This window comes from Microtus pennsylvanicus, chromosome 10 (assembly GCF_037038515.1).
Source record: "Microtus pennsylvanicus isolate mMicPen1 chromosome 10, mMicPen1.hap1, whole genome shotgun sequence".
Taxonomy (NCBI): domain Eukaryota; kingdom Metazoa; phylum Chordata; class Mammalia; order Rodentia; family Cricetidae; genus Microtus; species Microtus pennsylvanicus.
In genome coordinates, this window is record NC_134588.1 from 65,140,834 (window position 1) to 65,163,317 (window position 22,484).

A 22,484-nucleotide genomic window follows, 5' to 3' on the forward strand; every position below is an offset into this window, starting at 1 on the left:
CATGGGCTGTGGTCTGTGGTGCTAGCTAAATACGCCATCGATGAAACTCGTGCCTCACACCTGCCCAAGAGGCCAACCAGAGACACAGACAGCCACAGTTTTAACATGGCCCAGTGCTCCATGTGTCAAGATTTAATTTCTATCACGAGGTATGAAGAGAATAAAAACTTACTCTGAATCTGGTTAGAGGAAAGGACATCAAGAGATCAGTAGGCGCGAATAAGGTTACTAGGGTTAAAGGCTTCAGGATTGAATTCTGGATCCTGATGGCTTTTATAAAGAGAAGGAAAGAGACCAGACAGTCACGACAAGAGGCGTGTGTGTGTGTCCACATCTGTGTGTGTGTGTATATGTGTGTGTATGTGTGAAAGAGACCAGCCAGGCCATGGTGGCGCATGCCTTTATTCTCAGCACTCAGGAGGCAGAGGCAGGCGGATCTTTGTGGGTTCGAAGCCAGCCTGGTCTACAAGAGCTAGTTCCAGGACAGGCTTCAAAGCTACAGAGAAACCCTGTCTTGAAATACCAAAAGAAAAAAAGAAAAGAAAGAGACCAGACAGTCACAACAACAGGCATGTGTGTGTCCACATCTGTGTGTGTCTACATGTGTGTGAATATGTGTGTGTACATGTGAAAGAGATCAGACAGTCATGACAAGAGACGTGTGTGTGTATATATGTGTGTGTCCATGTCTGTGTGTGTCTATGTGTATGTATGTGTATATGTGAAAGAGATCAGACAGTCACAAGAGACATATGTGTATGTGTGTATGTGTCTATGTGTTTTCTATCTATGTGTGTATATGTGTATGTGTGTACATGTGTGCATGTGTGAAAAGATCAGACAGTCATAACAAGAGACGTGTGTACATGCATGTATGTATGTACATGTGTGTATGTGTGAAAGCGATCAGACAGTCATGACAAGAGACGTGTGTGTATCTATGTGTGTGTCCATATCTGTGTGTGCCTATGTGTATGTGTGTATGTGTGAAAGAAATCAGACAGTCACGACAAGAGACATGTGTGTATATGTATATGTGTCTACGTGTGTATATGTGTGTGTGTGTACATGTGTGCATGTGTGAAAAGATCAGACAGTCACAACAAAAGACTGTGTGTGTCTACGTGTGTATGTATGTGTTTCTGTCTTACTAAAGGAGAATGATCTGTGAAGACAATGCACACATTGATATATATGGACACACAGACCTATACTCCCTTTCTCTTGGTATGTGATAATCTGCCAGCCTTGGTGTTCTGCCACAAAAACACCATGGCTAGATGGAGCCCTTTGTGCTTTCACCTTCAGAAACATAATCCAAATAAACCTCTTAGATTTTTATAATGCCCCTTTTGCTGTGGTGTATCATCAGCAAAAAGGAAACAGGCTGATAGAGAAACAAACTGAAAACAGCACACAGTTGGTCAGATCTGCATCATCCAGACTTGGCCACATCTACAGTTCAACCTTGCAGGATGTACGCACCTCATCAGTGAATGGCGCATGAACCGTCGGGTGACAAGATGTATTAAACATCAGGATGGCACATGCAACTTGACCAAGCACTCACATTCCTGGTCTGGTTTGGACCCTTTTCCTACTGTGATTTCCACCTCCCCTCGGAACTTTGAGTTCTGGAAGGTTGTTCCATTCCTAGAAGGCACGTGGGCCAGAAGCTCAGCTCAGTGCTGTTGTCCCGTAAGAGAGGGCGGCAGCTGCTGCCCACGCAAGCACAGTCACCCTCTCTCCAGGAAGAGTGCAGCTTCTTTTTAGGAGAAACTCACAAGAGAGCAGAAGATACAACTTGGTATTTCAGATCAAACCTCTACTTGTTAACTTCCCCACTTACCCAAATATACTATATGCTTGCCACATCCTAATCAATGAGATCTGTGAAAACACTTGCAAAATGCCAGCTGTTGAAAAATAATGACAACTTATGGTTTGGGTAGGCTGATTCTATAACATCCAACATCACTCACATAGTCCATGAAATTATTGTAATTTGCCTCTTTTCATATCTTGGCTAGGTTCTCATTCATCCTAACATTGTAATAGTTGAGAAATACAAAGCTTTTTTTTTCTTTTCAATGTTTTGAGTGATGGCTTTAAGTCTTACAGGACTATTTCCCTCCATGTTCCTTAACTCCACCAAAGAATAGGCTATATTCACAGGCAATGCTATAAACCTTAGAATACTAATGCCGGCCCCTTCATGGAAAAGCATAAAAAAATTTTCTCAAGCCCCTTTTAGCTCCATGCAACAGCAGGGTTGGGAAAAGCATAATTTGGTAATGAATAAATGAAATTGTATAACATTTCCTTTGTGAAATGTGAGAAATTTATAGTCTGAACCCCTTTTCATTGAACATACATAGAAATGCTAAGCAAAATAAAGAATTACAAGTGGCAAGGAGAAAGACCAACATGGAAAAACAATGCATATCAATTTTCTAGAACAAAAGCCATGAGCCCTCGTAAAAAGCACACCGAAATCATATGATAAATACTAGAAAATCCTAACTTAGATACATCCAAATGAAACTACAGAACATCAGAGACAGAATGGCAGCCCTAAATTCAATAAAAAGTACACCTACAAAAAACAGGTTACCTGCCCATAAAATGAAAGCAAGGTAGTGATGGTGTAACATGTTCAAAGTGCTGAGAATGAAAAAGATCAGTAAAATACACTCATACCAACTCTATCATTCAAAAATGGTATAGAAATAAGGACACTATTCAGATTTAAAAAAAAAAGATTGCTATCCATATACAGTAGTTTGCTTTCACTGAAAAAAATCAAGGTGAACCTGAATCCATAGAAATTTGTCTCAGCGGGAAAGGATAATGAGTAAAAAGCAATGGTGACCAGAGAAAGTCCATTGAACTGTTATTATCAATGATGAATATTAATCAAAATCAGATTGTAAAGAAAGTAATAATCATAATTCTGGTTGTAAAGAAAAGGGAAATTGATGTGAGATTGCCCTCTATATGCTGTGAATACCATTAGTTAATAAAGAAACTGGATTGTCCTGATAGGGTAGATAAGTGGGGAAAACTAAACTGAATGCTGGGAGAAAAGGAAGCAAAGTTAGGGAGAAGCCATGGAGTTGCCGCCAGAGACAGACATGCTGAAACTTTGCTGGTAGGCCACGACCTCAGGGTGATGTACAGATTAATGAAAATGGGTTAAAATAAGGTTTTAGAGTTAGCAAATAAGAAGCTAGAGCTAATGGGCCAAGCAGTGTTTTAAATAATACAGTTTCTGTGTGATTATTTTGGGTCTGAGCTACCAAGCAACCAGAATGATCAAGGGGCCTCCTTACAACAGGAAATACCAGTGATGATGTCTTAGTCAGAGTCATTGTTGCTGAGATGAAAGACTGTGACCAAAAAAGCATACACTTCCACACCAGTGTTCATCATCAAAGGAAGTCAGGACAGGAACTCAGGCCGGGCATGAACCTGAAGACAGGAGCTGATGCAGAGGCCACGGAGGGTGCTGCTTACTGGCTTGCTCCCTGTGTCTTGCTTCCTATGGCTTGCTCAGCCTGCTCTCTCACAGAACCCAGGACCTCTTTCTTACTGCCAGTCCAGGGACGACACCACCCACAGTGGGCTAGGCCCTCTCCATCAGTCAATATTTAGGAAAATGGCCCACAGCAGAATCCTATGAGGCATTTTCTCAGTTAAGGTTCCCTCCTTTCAAACGATGCAAGCCTGTGTCAAGTTAGCATCAAACTGGCCAGCTCAGAGGATAACAACTGCTGCTTAGTGTTTGGATAAATGCAGCTGAGAAGTTTACCCCAAGCGCATGGAATGTGGTAAGAGAGAGAAGGGTTAGAGGAAGTCAGAGTGTTCACGATACATGTCAACATGTGTGAGTCCTCTGAAGTTAGCTAGCCGTTCCTTAGCCACATAACCACAGACTTGTGCGGTCACACTCACACCCGTACAGAAACTGTCCAAGAACACCATGGATAAAAACAGCATGGCAAAACACGGGAAACAACCCGAATATCAAGGCAGTACAATAAAATGTTCACAGATTCTTCACATCAAATAACATACGAACCAGAAGAGCTGATGGATCCGTCATCAGCATTAACAAGGATGGGGGAAAGCAAGGCATAGACTGTCTTCCATAATATCATTTTATCACAACATCCATAGTTATTCATTAAAACACGTGCTGAACACTCAAATGCAAGTGCATCCTATGTATAGCTTTTATAACATTTTTAGTGCCTGAAAATGTGTGTGTGTGTGTTTGTGTTTGTATGTGTGCATGTGTGTGCGTGTGCATGTGTGTGCGTGTGCATGTCATCCCATATGGGAACAAGTTAGGACCCAGAAGGTCTTATTCCCGTGCCCAAAATGTCAATCTAGACAAAAGTTGGAAATCGCCAGGCAAAATTAGCCTTCCCTTTCCTTTGGCTCCGTCCAAGGACCTACACTTGCACGGCCTGGCTAACGTTCTCCTCTGCAGCTGCAAAGCTGCTCCACTCCCCACTCTCCCGAAGCCAAACTCAGCACACTCGTTTCTAAAGCAGACAGTGCCTACATCCTTCAGATGACCTTCTGCAAGACATAAATTAGATTTAAATGGATCCAAATAGGATTGGGCTTCAGCTGCTCCTCAAAGAAATAAACAGAGAGCCAAAACCGAACAGGCCAATGAGAAACTGATTTATTTTGGTGTTTTCTCGCAGCTTGACAAAACCCCAAGCCCCTCGAACTGTGACCCACCCCCAGATCCCTTACAAACTGATCTGAACTAAAAGAAACCACCTTCCCGAAGCTGCGTACAGCCTTCCCAAGCACACAGGTGGGCTTTGACTGCGGCTCTGCTTCTTGCACTTGAAAGCTATTTCTAAGGTGCGCCCTACATGCAGAGGGAACACTCGGAACTCGGGCGTCTGAGCTGCTGTCACATTCTGCAGCCCTCACCCGACTTAACTGCCATGTTGAGGGATTGGCTATTGACCTTTAAGTCTGTAACAATTATCTCCACAGCTCGGGAAGAGGCTGTGCGTTCAGGTACAACAGTGAAGACACGGAATAAATTCAGTGCTCATTTTCATTTTTATGCTGCATTCACTGAGCTGTTACTGCAGACAAATTACTGCGACAGTCTTTCAGATGATAGCCAATTTCGACGAAGGGAAGATGCTTAAACCACTTTCTAAAACCTTTCTCAATGTATCGGCAAAAACCAGGCGGTGGGGTAACAGGCCTGGGTAAACCACCTGATGATAAATGAATAGTTTTAAATCCATGGAGTTATTGAAGAATCTGCATAGCGATTTAAACACTCGCGAGAAATAGCAGCAAGACCCCAAACCCTGACACATTCTCCAATATACTCTTGGAAATTGTATTTTAATGTATATGTATATATTCTATATGAGCTATTCTGAGACTTTGTGAAACTTGAGTATACTCGGGGTTCAGAGTAACCTTACCTCTGCGATTTAGCTTATGTTGTAAAAGTAAGCAGAAGTCCTTCAAAAATCTAACTACAATGATGATCTGATCAGTGCTGCACTGCATCTTCTATAAGCATCTAGCAAGCAACAGGCACTCAGCGAAGCTTGCTTAACACGAGTACATTTTCACTGTTACTAGTACACAGGTGTACCTCCTCGCTCTTACTAGAATACATAGATTGAAATTCTAAAGCCATGGTTACTTTGGGGATTTGCTCTTTGTTTTCATTTGTTCCTTACGTTCTTTTTCTTTGAATTTCAGTCTCACAAAAAGGAAGCTGTCTCTGCTCAATCCTCCCACAGCCTGCAGCATTTTCAAGAGCACCCACGCAGACACACACTGCACACCCCCACCACGCCTGGTCAAGATGGTTGTATTTGATAGGCATTGCAAAGGTAAACTTACCAAGCAGCCTGAGATCTGAAAGCTATTACGTGACATCTGAGGAACAGAATACCAAGCGGTCAATAATGACCACCTCAAAATCTACAGAATTCCAGACAAATCGGATTCAGCGAAATCTCGGGGAGTATGACCTGAGCTGGGGAGGTGCCCTGAAAATGAGGGGTCAATAAATTTGTCTGACCACCCAGACAGGACTAGAACATACGGGACTAATCTCAGAAGGAGACAATGTGACAATGTGGCATTTGCTCAGGGATGCCCTAACATGCCCCCAGCATGTTTTCTCGGGATGGGATGACATTTCAAGTCAAACAGATCTGCTCCCAACAGCCCCAGCCCTCCCCCAAACTTTACTGAGAAAAAGAAGTTCATCTGTAGGAAAAACTGAGGGTTTTTTTTTTTTTTTGCTAATCCAGACTTAAAACCGTTCACTTTCTAAGATGCTGAAGCAGACACACAGGAGAGCCTCATTTGTTCCCTTTCTGGCATTCCTTAAACTGCAGTCTAAAAACTCGCTCTCATTCGAACACATTCTTCCTCCTGGATCCCCATATTGGATACTTTTCAGGGCATATTGAAATTAATTAGAAAGCGGTGTTACCAAGAGGCAGAGAGAGTGGCTGTCGGTGTATTGTGGTCTCACCAAGCCCCTGCTTCCCAGAGTGGCTATCCACGTGACATGTGAGTCAGTCTAAGGACCAACAGCCACTGCTCTACCCTTCCTAAAGACACCTTTCCTGCCCGGCAGAGACTGGAGATGCTGAGGATGCTGGCTCCCCATGATGTTTCCATCCTTGCCAACTCTAACCTCCGTGTGACTTGGGAACTCGCCCTTGAGCAAAGACCAAGAAGAGGGAGCCAACACCTCCCAGACTGACAAAGCCCTGGGGTAAGGGTGGTGCCTCTACCACAGAGTCTGTGTGTACCCCCACTGAATCTGCTTCCACCCAGAAACCATAATGCCTGTTCTGCCAGACCCTGCTCTGCTTCAAGACCAGAAAACAGTCTGTGCATCTCCTGGCTCCTGGCCAAGGGCTCAAATGACCCAGCGACGTCACTGGAAAAGGGAGTCTGGCTGTGCCCTCCTCTGAACTCTCCATCTGGAAGGTTCTCTGGCCTCCTTCCCTCTCATTTTTAATCTGACAGACACTGCTGGACAGGGACACTCAAAGCAGACCAAAGTTCATCTTCCCGTCTCTACTTCTCAGCCTGGATAATCACAGGGGCAGAATGAGGTTGGCATGGAGCAGGATGCCAGGAACTAAATGAGGATCCCTGACCACTGGACCACATCAGAGCTGCCTTCCAAAGTCTTAATTAGCCCTTCTCTGCCTGGCACCCCCATGTGCCTCGGGAACCCATTGAGGTGGCGGGCTAAGGTGCCATGCTCGCAGCAAGCATTCAACAAAATACTTGTTGAGGATGGCAATCAAAGCCTGCTGGCTCATGACTTGGCAAAAACATCAGTTTGGAAGTCTGGGCACCGGCAGCAAGATTTCTGCTCCCCGTTCTGAAGTAGGCAATTCTACCAGCTTTATTCTGGGTGATAGTCAGCCTCTAGCTCAATTTGGAAGCAAAATGATCTTAACAAACAGAGGCAGACTTGACAGACAGGCTGCTGAGCCTGGGGACCAAAACATGGGATGAAAAGCAGAAGAGGGGAAGGATATTGAGCAGAAGAGAGGAAAATGGTATTCAGGCAAAGACAGAGCAAAGGGCAATGAGGATGAAGTCAAGGAAAGGGAATGGGACAAACTATCTTTGGAATTTTGATGCCAAGACAGACTCAGTGGCAGCAGTGAACAGATTCATTTGAGAGTTTTCAAAAGACAATGAGTCTTAATTCTGTCCTGTTTTGCAACTCTTGAGCTCCAGTAACACACTGAAATTTGCTATTTTTCTAAGAGGACATTGATAAATACAATGGAAACTCTGAATACATTTTCCCCTCTGCATTCATTATCTCTGGCCCTTATCCACGGGCCTATTGCAGACTAAATTGGATTTTGGATCACTGGTACTAAGGCACTGCAATTAATTAACAATAGAAACATAATATTTATATCCAGGCCTAACAACGTCTGACATTTAAACTATTCCGCCAGTCGGGCAAATTCCATTCGACAAATTTTCATTTTAATGAACATGGCAGGCCACAGTTTACTTGATAGGCCAAGATGCAGAAGCAAGTTGATTTCTTGGCATGTGTTTCCAAGGACTGGTCATGCCACAGGAGAAAGAAGATGAGCAATTGTCAGAATAACAAACGGCCCGGTCCCCAGTCCTACCCAGACATGCCACCCTTGTGACTCTTCTAAAAAGGTCCTGGACAAGGCTGTCCTCATTTCCTACATGTGCTCAAGATTAAGTCCCCTTATGCCGCCCCGTATGAATCTCTGGCTAATGGTTCTATCGTTGAGCTACTGATATTTTCTTGGGGGCACTAAAAATCCCTTAGTCCTTCCTAATTAAAAAGTGATAAACGGTTTTCAAGGCATGCAATAATGTGCAAAATACACGAGAGTTGGATCTGACACAGCTTTTTCAGTTGGCACAAACCGGCCTTCCGTATTTTGCCAGATGGTGTATCTCAGTAAGTCCTCGATTTCTGACTCAAGTGAGAGGCACTGTCACCATGATGCTGATGCAGAGATGGTCTTAAATGCTATCTTGTTTTGCATTACGCTAACACCATGGACCCAACATTTATTCCTGCTGGAACCTTCACAGATTAAAGAAGCTTTCATTCTCCTGTGATTCATCAGTCAAGCTAACAAAAGATGGCACAGATGAGAACTTTCCACCTTATAGGAGCCATATAAAGTATCTGGTCCCCAAGGCCCACCACGGAGCAAGGGCATCTCAATGTCAAGGCCAAGGTCAGCAAGCAGAGCTCACAGCCCAAAGTTCTCTTGTTCTTGCATGGCTACAGGGCTAAAGGAAATGGGTGGAAGTGGTGTGGATTTACCCAAAGCCATTACCACTACTCCCAAAACATGCATGTAAAGAAAACAAAGATGAAAAATTTAATCACACCATTACAATATGGAGAGACGCTTCACAGACATGGAAGCAAAGTATAAAACTAACAGTGGTCTAAAGGATTCCTTCCTAATGGAAGTGCAATATATTTCTAGCTCAGGTAGCTAAAATACCCAATATCTAAGTTTTAAATGTCACTGTAGATGAAGTAAAATAAAAATGTGTTTTATAAGTAATACTTCTTTGGAATATGGACTTGGCTCATGAGCTACACCATTAGCACCTGAAATATCCACCTTCGTGGTGGCGATCCACCCTCAGGCTATGTATGTGGTCACGTATGAAATAGGAACTATGCTCCATGTCACGTTTAGATATGGCCAAGACACCAGAATATTAATTTCTGTAAAGATGAAAGCGTTCCTTTTATGTGACCTAATTTAGAATCAGTGAAATACTGTTCAGACCATCAAAATTTTGAATAGAAACAAGCACAAACATGGTCTGCTGTGTGCGCTGCGGAGCCCTCCTAAATTCACGACCGAGGTCTGAGCATTTAAACGGAAGTGTAGGGAGAAAGCCTGGTCCCTCTCCCTCCTCAGCTGTGAGCTCCACAACACGGTGGCATATGACAGCATCCACAGGGGAAGCAGCATGAGAGAATCGATTCTTTTTGCCAATAGTCAGAATATCTTTTAAATATCAGGTATGAAACATTTTCAGACCACCAGATGCTTATATAATTTTGAAAAAAAATCAATTTTATAGAGCTGCTACACGTAGTTTCATGTTTGCTAATGCCTGGTTATATTCTTGTAGAAGTAAAGGACTTAGAGATCTGAAAATGCCCTTTTTTGAAAGTCAGGAAACAAAGTGGGACCCAGACAGGACTGAATGGAAAATGTCTGGCAGGACACAAATGAATAGCCTACGACGTTACCATGCCATTGTGGGTGACATGTTCTAAAGTGGCCATATCGAATGCGGAACACAAAAGACTTAACATGCTTATTGTTGTAAACAAAGGCATTCGGTTAAATGAAAGTTCCATCAAAGGATTAATAACTGAATTCAAGTGGGCACAAAGTAAAGGGTTATATACTTTCTGCGGTTTCAGTAATAGCTAATCTAATAATGGCAAATGGAGGGTTATTGTTGATTCCTTTGCCTCTGGTTCATAAATTAGATAAAGCAACCTGGCAGTTACAGTACTTTAGAATTTTATTCGACTAAGTGATTTCCAAGCTATCTTAAAATATAACCGAGTCATGACTTGAATGGCTGCTGAATTGCACCTGGCTTCATGTCACCACGTTCAAACTTTTCACGGGTGTGAGGTGAAACCTTCCTGTTAACTAAAAACAACTCCATGAAACATAGCTTCTGTCTACAGGGCCGAGCCATTTAGACAGCAAATGTCATTGATGCAGTATTATGTGATGCTCCGTTTCATCAGGGCCAAGCTTGTAAAATACAAACTGTAAGGGCAGTCAAGTGTTATTTATTTCCTCTGAATCAGAACTCGGGAACAGTAGAATTTCTCTGCTTTATGATTTCTCATAGCACGTTTCCCATTTCTACCCGACAGTTTATTGATCTGGAATGCTAAAGCGGTTTCTTTTCCGACTGAAGAGCACACAGAGCCCATGACCAAGGTTCCTTAGGATGTGTCGGATGTGTCTCCCAGGGACAATGAAAGGAACATCTTATCAGTCAGCCGAGGTGCCCTAGTGTGAGCCAAGGCGTTGTACTTGAAAGCATACACCAGTTCAGTCTCAAGACTTTTGATAACAGCACCATCCTGGGCCTGTGCAGTTGGAGCCGAGGCTCAACTCCTGTGGTGGGGACCGGGCGGACTGCCCCCTCAGAAACCGCCTGCTTTCCCATACTTTCCCCGTGTGCCCTGATATGGTTACTTTCAATTATCATAAAAGCCCAACAAGAAAAGCATCCCTCCCTTTGTATCGCATGCATATCTTAAGAATCTGTGAGTTGTTTTGTGTGACAGATGAGGATTGCGTGCTGAAGCAACCAGTTCCGCCTGTCATCCCCCGAGAACCTACAGCCATGAGGTACAATCATGATGACATTACTAGAGAAGTGGGTCAAATGCATGGTCACTGGAAAACAGAACGTCAGTCAGTCTTTCTACTTCAGTGATTTGATGTGGTGATGCTTAAAACACACTCGGAGAGAAAGAAAGAATAGAAAAGAGTCCCCACCAATACAAATGAAAACACTGCTCAAACGCCGCTCCCATGCACCCCTGAGCAGGCTTTCTGGCCTCCAGCCAGTGATTCCAGAAGCAGCCAGACAGGCAACCAGGAAAAGAATGTTGAAGACAGACACAGCCTCTGCCTTAGCTTAGCTCACAAGCAAAGGAAAAGGACAAGCATTGACGTATACCTGAGATTGATGTAAAATAACATGTGATGTAATATCTTGAAGTACAGGACCCAAAAGAGCGTAAGAAGCTAAAAGCCAAATAAGTCATGTGGGTCAGAGGGACATTCGAGCCGAGGCCAGGTAAAAAATGAAGAGAAGGCGACTTTCCCCTTAGAATGTTTCCTTTCAAAAATCCAATGAGATAAAGTCAGGAAAACGAGGTAGGAAACAAGCCAGTAAATGAAACCGTGTGGTCCATCACCGGGGGAGTTATCATTTCCTGTTGTTAAAACTAGCCTAAAAAATTAATTAAACAATTTAGATGTCAGTATAACTCTGTCCTGTCCTGTCACATAAAATCAAAAGCTAATCACAAACATAATTCCTCATTGATCTATATAGGTTAGGTAGGTTTTATTTTTAAAAAATCTAATTTATCTTGACTGCACAGATTAAAATCCACAGGTTATTTTTAAAAACATGTTTTGACAGCAGAGAAAGTCGCAGCACATAGAATACCAAGAGCAGAAAATGTGTTCAGAGTACAAGTCCATGAAAATTAACACAGGCAGTGGTAAATATAATTCACCAAAAAATAGAGACTGTGCTAGAATTTCAAGTGTTATGTAATGTATATTTATATCAAAGCATCACATGGTACCCTATTAAACATAAAATCTTAAGCATTAATTAAAATCTTGAAGTTAAGTAAGTAAATGAACAAAATGACTGCAACCCTCTACGTGCCACGACAGGTAGAAATGACGAAGGAAAATGTTCTTTGGTTTCATATTTGGTTTTGAACATTCTGACTTTCTCTTGCAGAACGCTGTTTTAGATTATAATCCACGTCTTTCACGGGATCTACAAACCGGAATGGAGAGGGAAACCAAACATATTCATGAGTGTGCCTGCCCTTTCTGCTAAACCCCAGAGTGTGCCGTTTGGATTATTTTCTTTCCTAAGTCAAAACCCGTTCTCATAATCCAAAATCAATTTAAAATAATTGTATTAGCATAACCAAGGGTTGAGTCTGGACCTAAAATTTCAATGTCTGAGTTGAGCTAACATAGGAGAGGTTTTTATTTAATGTCCGTTGTTGTAAGTATTACAGCTTGTATTAGCCTGCCTGTTGGGGCATGGCCTCTCTTACTATTTACGGGGGGGGGGGTGCTGAGTGTGCATGCACCCCTTCTCTCTCGTTCCCCTTGCTCTGTGCCCGGTCAGCTGCTCCTTTGGGTTGCATGATTCAACCGGTCAAGCAGAGAATTCTGATTTGTGAGTTTACCCCTTAATAAATGCCTATTTCGAAAAAAAAAAAAAAAGAGGGAAAATTGGATGATGGGATAATAGATTGGTATTTTATTGTTTCTGGACAAGTAGATTCTAATATGTTGATACAATGTTTCTTGCCTTTGAAAATGGTATGTCAGTTAAGTTAGGCCTGAGCCAAAGTTGGTTGCTTCAACACTGCAAATGAGACTTTGGGTGATTGCCCAGGTAGCCAGTTGTCTCTGTCATTTGTTGCACATTTTGGAAGTAGCTTGACTGTACTTCCTGTTTACCCAAGTAATATTGTTTCACTTCTTAGATCTTGAATGGGGTTGAAGACTATATAAATGTAGTTACTTTCCTACTTGGCCAAGTTATTTATTATACAGGACTTAATCTAGTTAGAATAGGATATTTGTTCTTATTGTATATGATTTTGTATTAGGCTTAGAACTCTCTTATTTAAAGAAAAAGGGGAGGTGCTGTAGGAAGTATTACAGCTTGTATTAGCTCACCTACTGGGGCGTGGCCTCTCTTACTATTTACGGAGGTGGGGAGCTGAGCATGCACCCCTTCTCTCTTGTTCCCTTGCTCGTGCCCAGACGGCTGCTCCTTTGGGTCGCGTGATTCAACCGGTCAAGCGGAGAATTCTGATTTGTGAGTTTACCCCTTAATAAATGCCTATTTCTTATTTCTGAGCTAGTGTGAGATTTCTTTTAAGCGTCTGACCACCATAACTCCCAGTACAGTCCGTAGTTATTAACTACCAGAAATGGCTTCAGCAGGTGCTTTCAAATGAAGACTTTCCAGCTGCTGTGTAGAAACACAAGGTGCCATGAGGATCAAAGGATCCCACCCCAATACGCAGCTTTAACACAGGGAAAGGGACTTTAAAAATCAGCAGGTTTGTCTTCGATACAAGGAAGTAGTACCCCGGGCCAGAGGCTGGAAAGGGAGGTGGTTTGGGACAAACAGAATCACACTAATCCACGCCACTTTTCTTGCCAGTAAATTCCCTCAACCCCAAGTCGCTTTACCCTGCCATACTGTCACCATTTTCTGCTCTTCGTCCAAGCTTGCTTGGAAATATTCGCCCCAACTACATCTCTAGAACTGGGTTTCTTTATGAAACCCAGTTTCGATATGACTTTATCGAAACATTGAATAAGATGGCACGCTTGTTCCGCCTCACCTCTTCCTGCTGTCCTCCCTGGAGCTCCATTCGGAGGGCATAGTTTAGGAAAAACAGAAGCCAAACTTCTCAAAAGAGAAAAAAAATCAGCAGCAGGACCACACAAAGGGGAGGGAGTGGCTTTTTGGACCTCACATGAGGGACCTGGATATTCTGCCTGGAGTAAACCAAGGGAGACATGAAAAGTGTCTTTATCTACTCAGTGGGTCATCCAGCCTTTCTGTCTGAGTGGGGGCTTTCTCTCAGCAAGGCCCTGTGAGACACAATGCAGGGACAGAGCCAGATCCTGAGCACACTGAATTGAAAAGAACTTGGATGTTCCTAAGCTGCTCCACAGACAGCTGTGTGAGCACAGACTCGGAAGCCAGCTCTGGAGTCAAAGCCTGAAGCCAGGTGAATGGAGGCGCTGGAGCCCGCTGACACGTAGATACATACATAAAACACACATCATGTCTTTTGTCTGTGCTGGGCCCAACCAAAATCCCTTTCAATCCCATGTCACAGTTCCTACAACAACAGAATAACCACCAAAGTTCCACTCTGGCATTAGCGTTTTCCATTTCTGAGGAATTCAGAAGTGTGCAGACTGGCCATCAAAGAAGTGTTCATGATAAAGAACCATCCTTACAGGATTCAAAGATGCTCCCCAGAAAAAGCAGATAGGACCAGACCTCCACAGAAGACTAGAAAGTTCCCAATGAAATGAGTAGCTTCCATCCACATTACCATCCTGGGTATGGATGGTAAACTACAGCTCTGAAACTGTTCTAATTAGAAGAAACTGGTTGACGTGTGCCCAGAATTCTTTCTATCCCGGTCTTACACACGCATGGGAACCTGTCGTCTGAAAGGAATGTCATTTAAAAAAAATAATCTGAAAGTTCTTAGCTATGTTTACTGATCAGATTTAAATAAGTGCCAGAGAGTGCTTTTTATATGCAGTATTTTTAACCGCCGTTAATTAGTTGGGCAAATATTTCCTAAGCATTTCTTATGTGCCGGGTCCTCTACTAGAGAGCGAAGTCCACTGGCCAACCTAGCCCTTCTGCTCTAGACTGAGAAAAGGGGAACAGATGCCATCTGCACGTTGTAAAGAGGAGCAAAGGGAGAGAATTCAGAGTGGGTCACAGAGGAGGATCTGGGGGGGAGGGCTCACACTCACAAAGGAAGTAGTACTGGGTACTAGACATGCAGAACCACCTAAGGGGCACTACATGGGTGGGGAAATGCCCAACCGGATACCCATTTAGGGACATGTCCTTATCTCTTCACCCTTCATCTGGCATATTTCTGAATAATGGAAGACCATACTTTGGAACAAGGTTGTGGGGTGCCCTTTGGGTGACTGTCTTAGTTAAGGTTTCTATTGCTATGAAGAGACACCATGACCATGGCAACTCTTATATGGAGAACATTTAAATGAGGTGGCTCGCTTATGGCTTCAGAGGTTCAGTCCATTGTCGTATTGATGGGGAGCATGGCAGCATCCAAGCAGACATGGTACTGGAAGTGACAGCCCTACATCTTGTAGGTGACTGAAACATGGGTGGTATCATGGGCATAGGAAACCTCAAAGCCCACCGCACAGGGACACACTTCCCCCAACAAGCCCATATCCACGCCAACAAAGCCATACCTCCTAAATACATTCAAACTCTCACAAGGAGCAAGAAGGAAATCCAAGGTTTAAGTTCGTCTTTAGAGATACAAGACGGAACAGATGTCAAAACAGGCGACTTACTACACTCTGTGAGACGAACTTCCTCAGAAGGCCTCGAGCCTACAACTTCCTGTCCTGCTTCATTTCTATGGCTCCTGGGAGGAGAAAAAGGGCTTGGCTCACGACCCAGACTAGAATATGAGAGTGCCTACTAATGTAAGAGCATAAACCCACCTGGAGATTTTTCTCTCCTTAGGAGTTCCAGAATTCCTCAGACATTGCCAACCACACACTGGGTGTTGTTAGATGTGGAAGTGTGCAGGAGCCCAGGCAGCAGGATAGGAAATGAAGACACAGCTGCCAGTGCCTCTTAGTGGAACAGCCGCAGGGCCAGAATACTATGGTTCACTTGGGCCCAGTCTGGCTGGAAAGACACGAGTTTCAAATAAGGCTAGACAGGAGAACAGAAAAATAAAACTATGGAATGGTCACATAATGGAACATTATACAGCAGTCACGTCAAATAACGCAACGCACAGAACCATGTGTATTGCTCATTGCTCTCTGTACAAGGAAGGAAGGGAAATAATGTCTATTCTTTTCCCAGTGTGTGCTTAGAAAACACTGAGAAGATATCAAAGGAAGCTATTTTTCTTAGTGCCTCCCCGAGAGAAGAGACCAGAGGCTAGGTTGTAGGAAGAGCAACAGAAAAGAGACTTCAGGTGAAAGACTCTTTTTAATGTTTGAGTTAATAAATAGGTTACACACACACACACACACACACACACGCATGCAAGCACGCACGCATGCACAAACACCAGAATGCTATCCTCCTTAATCTCACTAAGAATTAAGAATTAAAAGAAGGCTACCACAACTGGCAGACGGTGGGAGTGCAAAGCAGCACATCCTCCAAGGCCTGCGGTGACGGGTATCTCCAGCACCGGGCATCTCCAGCACCGGGCATCTCCAGAACTGGGCATCTCCAGCACCGGGCATCTCCAGCACTGGGCATCTCCAGCACCGGGCATCTCCAGCACCGGGTCCAAGCATGGACCTGGATGCCCATCACAAAGACTACTTCCAAGGCAGCACACGGATAATCTTAGTTTCTCTGCATATGCACATGTCTAACGAAACCAGAAAGACAGACATCAGAACCAGAACAGGGATTCCCTCCGAGTGGCAGGACCACAGGTGAGATCATTCCTACAGTGAGCGTGTCACCGCTGCGGTGAGAGATAAATGGAGAGAAATGTGTTCCTTTCTGTTCCACCACAGACTACCAACTCCCGGAACAGAGGGCATGTGACACTCGACCCTCTCTTCTGTCACCTCTTCCTCGCTCCCTGCATATAGCTGCAAGCTATCCCAAGACCACCAGAAAGGGGCAAGAGAGCACTGCAGACACTCCCTCGCGTCTCTGGCTGGCCGAGCAGATACCTGTTTCTAGATTTTTCCTTATGTTTGTTTCAGCCGATCTAAACTAGGTTTTCTGTTGCTTGCAGCTGTAGGCATTCTGCCACACTTAATACATCATATATATATATATATATATATATATATATATATATATATATATTATGGTAACATTTTTAACTAGCAATATTCACTAATCCACTATTAATAAATAAACCATGGTAGCAGATTAACATATTAAATAATATATGATTTCTTTAGGCTGAACAACCAATCCAGCATGTTTATTTTGATCAACCAGCAGAGCCTGGAGAGTGATGTGGCTAATTGTCCTACCACCCTCAGGCTTTACAGCTCTCTTCTGAAGTTCCAACAAACCAGGGCTCAGGGAAAAACACTGTTAAAAGGATTCTAAGTCTATAAATGAGGCCTACCTGCAGGAAAAGGGGGCACATAATTCTGAAACTTACAATGTGGCCCAGAATCTCCATTTCTAGGAATGCATCCTAAGAAAAGGACCATGGATGATAATATTTACATGCAAACAGTCTTCATTAGTATGTACCAGAAAGAACGAAAAGAAAAAAAAGATGGAGGAAACCTAAAAGCTTAATAATTTGGAAAGGTTAAAAAATAATGTTGTGTTCGAACAAAGATGTACTTTGGAAACAATAAGGAAGTGTCAATCACCCAGTTCACTGATGAGTGAAAGGTGACCCGTCTACATGTGAAGCATGAAGAAGAAACAAGTATAGCTGAGCGGTTTCAAAGAAGGAAAGGCGCTAACTGAAAGCATCAGCGATGCCAGATAAAGGCAAAACACCAATGCCATCTTATTTAGAGAGCATTTCTGCAGTTAAAAACATCGAAAATAAGTCTACTTTCTTATGCGTTAAGAAAAATGAGTTAGTTAGCAAGTCAGTTTAACAGCAAAGTATTATAGAATATTCTGTGCCTTCTGACCAAAATGTTGGCCTCATAGACGCCAACTTTGTCTAATGTGTGCCCATAGACTTAATGGAGTTAGCAAGAAACAATTTATTTTTGTGTTTTAAAAATAGACTGATGCCAACAGCTGCAAGCTAGGCTACAAAGAATGACACAGAAATTCGATGTTTACTAGGGAATCAGCATTACATAAATGCAGTATGTTTCTTTAATTCCATAAATACCGTTTTGATGTTGCCAATTTGAGAAAAACATTGACATTTCCTTAAATAAGTCTGTTCTACGTTGAAGTTCGCCCTCTTGTTTGAAACTGAACGATCTTGAAAGCAATGAGAATGAATGTTGACATGCTGTGTCTCCGAGGAAGAACAAGTCCGTCTCTAGGCCCGTCCCTCCCCATCAGACTTCATCAGACAGAGAGAGCAGCTAGCAGGCAGGTCACCCTTCTGATGGCATCTGCCGGGAGAGATCAAGCTCCCTATTCACATGGCCTGGAGGCTCAGCACTGGCCAGCTGGACATCCTGGGCATGTACTCAATTTCTCGGGGGCTTTCCTTGTCTCTCCTGTGAAGTCATAACCAGCACCTCTGACTCAGAGTCACTACAAGGACAACATGAGACAACATACAAAGGTCTTGTGTTCATGCCTGGCACACGGTAATCTGGTCAAAGGAAGGGGCCCTAATTCATTGTCTATGCTTATGTGGAGACATCTGGGAACTTTAGACTGTATAGAGGCCTCGACATTGTGCTTAAGAATTAATATTGGAGCCGGGCGGTGGTGGCGCACACCTTTAATCCCAGCACTCGGGAGGCAGAGGTAGGCGGATCTCTGTGAGTTCGAGACCAGCCTGGTCTACAAGAGCTAGTTCCAGGACAGGCTCCAAAACCACAGAGAAACCCTGTCTCGAAAAACCATAAAAAAAAAAAAAAGAATTAACATTGGGTCTTGATTCCCCAGTGCTGTATGACACACTTATTCCACAGAACACAAAATAAATAAGAGCTTTAGGAGAAGTATCTTGGACCATATGTCTTGTTTTTTCCAGTTCTTTCATATTTAAAGTATTTTGATTAGTAATAAAATAATCCTCCAAATAATTGCTAACACATATTTGGTGCCTGCTGCAATCCAGGAAGCACCCTATGCGGTTTCATATGTTTTCTTATGTAATCCTCAGACTAACCAGCGAGGTGGTGTGTCCTACTATGATCATTTTCAGATGAGGAAATTGATGTATGAAGAGACACAAAAGTGCTATCAAAATACAAAAGTCGTCTGCAACAACATATCGCATACACGACATATAACAATCTATATTAATGTTTTCTCATACAATAACAGCAATTACAACATCACTGTATTATCAATAAATCCTATGCTCTGCCCAATACAGCACTTGATGCTACAACACTTCCCAGAAACATTTTCCCTTGTCTACAACACCCTCGTTCTCTCCTCGTGTGGTAACGCAGCTAAGGGCTCACGTGGGGTACCAAAGACCCAGATCTACCTAGCCCAAAGTCAGCTGTCTTACCCTTCTGCACACCATGAGGAAAGAGTTCATTTAAGCCCAGAACTTCTCTACCTATGTGCCTGCATGTTGGAGAGTGACGGGATTTCAGGATGATCTGTTCCAAACCCTGGCTTCACTATAACGGAAAGTGAGGTCCAACAAAGGGAAGACATACGTGCCCAGTGAGAGCCAGAGCTGGACCCCAAGGCCTCCCAATGGCCTCTGCTCTTTGGTGGCCGAGAAATGCTCGCCCGTGGTGAGTTTGTGGCCACAGGCCCAGTGGGGGCTGCAGTGTGTGCTCCCTGTGCCCTGAGACTGTAAAATATGTTTCCAGGTGCCTTCAGAGCTGGCCAGAGTGCAGAGAATCTGCAGCCAAGACAAGCAGCACCAAGACCTTGGGTGATCCATCTGGATCCCAGCTCCAGTGTCCTTCTCCTACCATAGATCCAAGATCAAGGTTGGCTCGGTTCTAGGGTCTCTTTCTTAGACAGACACAGTATCCCCAGCTCCTGCAGACATTGTTTGAATCAGCATAACACCTGAGTTTTTAAATGGAATGCACATCTTTCTTACTTAGGTAGTCGATAAAAATAGCTTGCATCATAGAGAATTTTTTTTAATAGCGGTCTGAGAGAGCTGAATTAAAAATGCATCCAGCATTATGTAATCCTTGAAAGATAACAGTTGTTTACTCTGCTTTGATTTCTAAGCTTTCGCTTTGATGACAAATATTAATATTTATCATTTTTCTGGTGCTGGACTAATGAGAATCTTAAGTGTTTATGAGCAGGCATTTAAATATTACAGTCCTGCAGATGTGTTTATTCTGATTTATATTCCTGTCTCTTGCATCAACCAGCATTTGTTTTTTATGCTGAATCCTAGGTGGTGTTCATTGACATTTTCAGTAAATTCTAAATGCCCAGCACTGATGGTCTCTTTATTTATTGGACAATAAAGTGAGTGTGAAATTTTACCAACTAACACTGCGCTAGGAGCCCAGCTGACCTATGATTTTCAATGTGAAGACTGACAGGCGAGTAACTATTAACCAGCAACTCTAGGCAGACAGGTTGAATAATCCGCATTCTATATCAGGCAGAATTTGCTGAGTGCTGTGTCAGGCACTTCCTATGGTTCCCCTTACATCCATCCCTTCGGTACTCACGACAGCTAAGCTTAGTGGTCTTATCATCTCACTTTACAAAACTATTGCACAGCTCAGAGAGGTTGAATACTTTGCTCAAAACAGCACAGTAAATGAGAAACAAAGTCAGAAGTCAATCTTTAGAGCATGGTGACAGAGACATGTCTTAAGAGTCCCACATCGTCAGGCCAGCATTGTGAAAATTCCTGTTCTCTGCTCAGCATAAATAATCCATCTGCCAGGATCAACAACCCTGACTTTCAGATCTTGATGGTAAGAGCGAGGCATAAATCATGCATTTGTCTATGCATGGAGACAGAGGATAAACAGGGTGGCAGTGGTTACCCTCAAGGAGCTAGAGAGCAGAGACAGACAGTACTCATATCATAAGCCAGTTCTGACCCCTGACACGGGAAGGGAGCGGGGCTGTGCAAGTTCAGAGAAATAGCAGGAACGATTCCTTACCCCTATGCACCATGCAGGTAAAAATCGATTGACCAGAGAAATAATTCACAGCAACACAGACGGACAGCGCAGACATAAACTGGGGCGATGTAAAGTTCAACAAGAAACTGAAGTTTAGGGACCAGCGGTGAGGAGATGGTCACGGGAGAATAGGCACTACTTTTGACATCTATAGCACTTGCATTCTGGAGCAGATAGAGGTTTTCGTTAAGGCATAGGTAAAATAAAGGCTGGTTTTTGCTTGTGTGTTTGGGAGTGTTTGTTTGTTTGTTTTGGGTTGGTTGGTTGGTTGGTTTCTTGCTTGCTTGGGTTTTTTTTTTTTGTTTGCTTGTTTGTTTTGTTGCTGTTTGTTCGTTTAAGTCTAGTGTAGAAGCTCAGTAAGTAAAATACAAGGATCTAGCTCAGAAGAGAGTGAGGTCAATATGATGCTGCTGATTCCGTCCATGACACCACTTAGTCACTCATCCACCTTAGAAGTAGTTTTCCAAATGTTCAAATAAGGACGTGGGAGCTGTGAAGCTCTTTTCCCAGTGTGTCTTGGAGCCATGATGAAAACAACATCTTTTGTTCTTCGGTCAGAAGATCCTGAGCTCTTCCCTTCACCCTGCGTTTCCCCTTCGACTGCATCCCTCCCACAAGGCTCTTTTCATGATTGTTGTGGCCATACGGAAGAGAAACCAAACAGGAGGGACATACATGTGCTACCCCATCAGGAGCAGAAACAGGTGGAGCAGACACTAAGCAGAGGCAGGTGGAGGAAGTGAAAGCGCCCTGGTTGTACATATGGAGCTTAACGTTCAATAGTGTGTTCACAAAAGAGCAGCCTGTGGAGATGGGAGGCAGTATACATCATCACTAGGAACAAAACTGATGTCCTAGCAACAAGGAAGGAGAAGGAGTCTAGGAGAAGATGCTAGATGGAGAAGATGTGGACAATGAAGAAGACCCAGACATCAAGAATCAAGTTCCAGCTTCAGCACTGAAGTCCAGGTAACATTACCCAAACTCGATGCTTCCTTCTCAGGCCCTAGAAAGCCTGGGCTTATGAGCAACCTTATCTAGTCTATCTAGTCAACCCTGACAGTCTCTACTAACCACAGATGTCACCTTCAAGCATGGCAAGTTCTTTCTACCTTAACAACCAATAAAGCTGTTCCTCCTGCTAAGAACACCATTCTACAAGCTGATCATATGGTTGGCTCCATTGCACCCTTTATGTGAGTCTCTGCTCAATATCCCCAGGCAATTTATCTAAAGGGGATACCCAAGCCCCCTTTCATCACAGTACTGTGCACCTGCCCTTCTTGGACTTGAGGTCTTTTAATCACATTTTCTGAGTGCTTATTTCCCGGTTCAGCCACAACTCTCTATCTGACCATTCTATCCATACCTAGCACAGTATCTCACACACAGAAGTTACCCAACATTCTTAAGGAGATTCCATTAAAATCTACATTTTAAGGATGGGGAAATGGAGCCTGAGCCAAGTAACCAGTTCAGACTAGTGCAGCTGGTGATTACTAAGGTCTATGTTTAGGTTTAATGTATCTCAATACTTGAGCTCAAAAGAGTAAACGTGTAAGATATTTTAATAAT

At 43.3% G+C, this 22,484-nt stretch overlaps 1 protein-coding gene across 2 annotated transcripts in view; it reads right to left on the reverse strand.

The window, feature by feature from the left end:
- Fhit (fragile histidine triad diadenosine triphosphatase) overlaps window positions 1–22,484 on the reverse strand; it is a 1,412,380-nt gene that overhangs the window by 1,378,392 nt on the left and 11,504 nt on the right. The gene's annotated exons all lie outside the window — the stretch shown is intronic.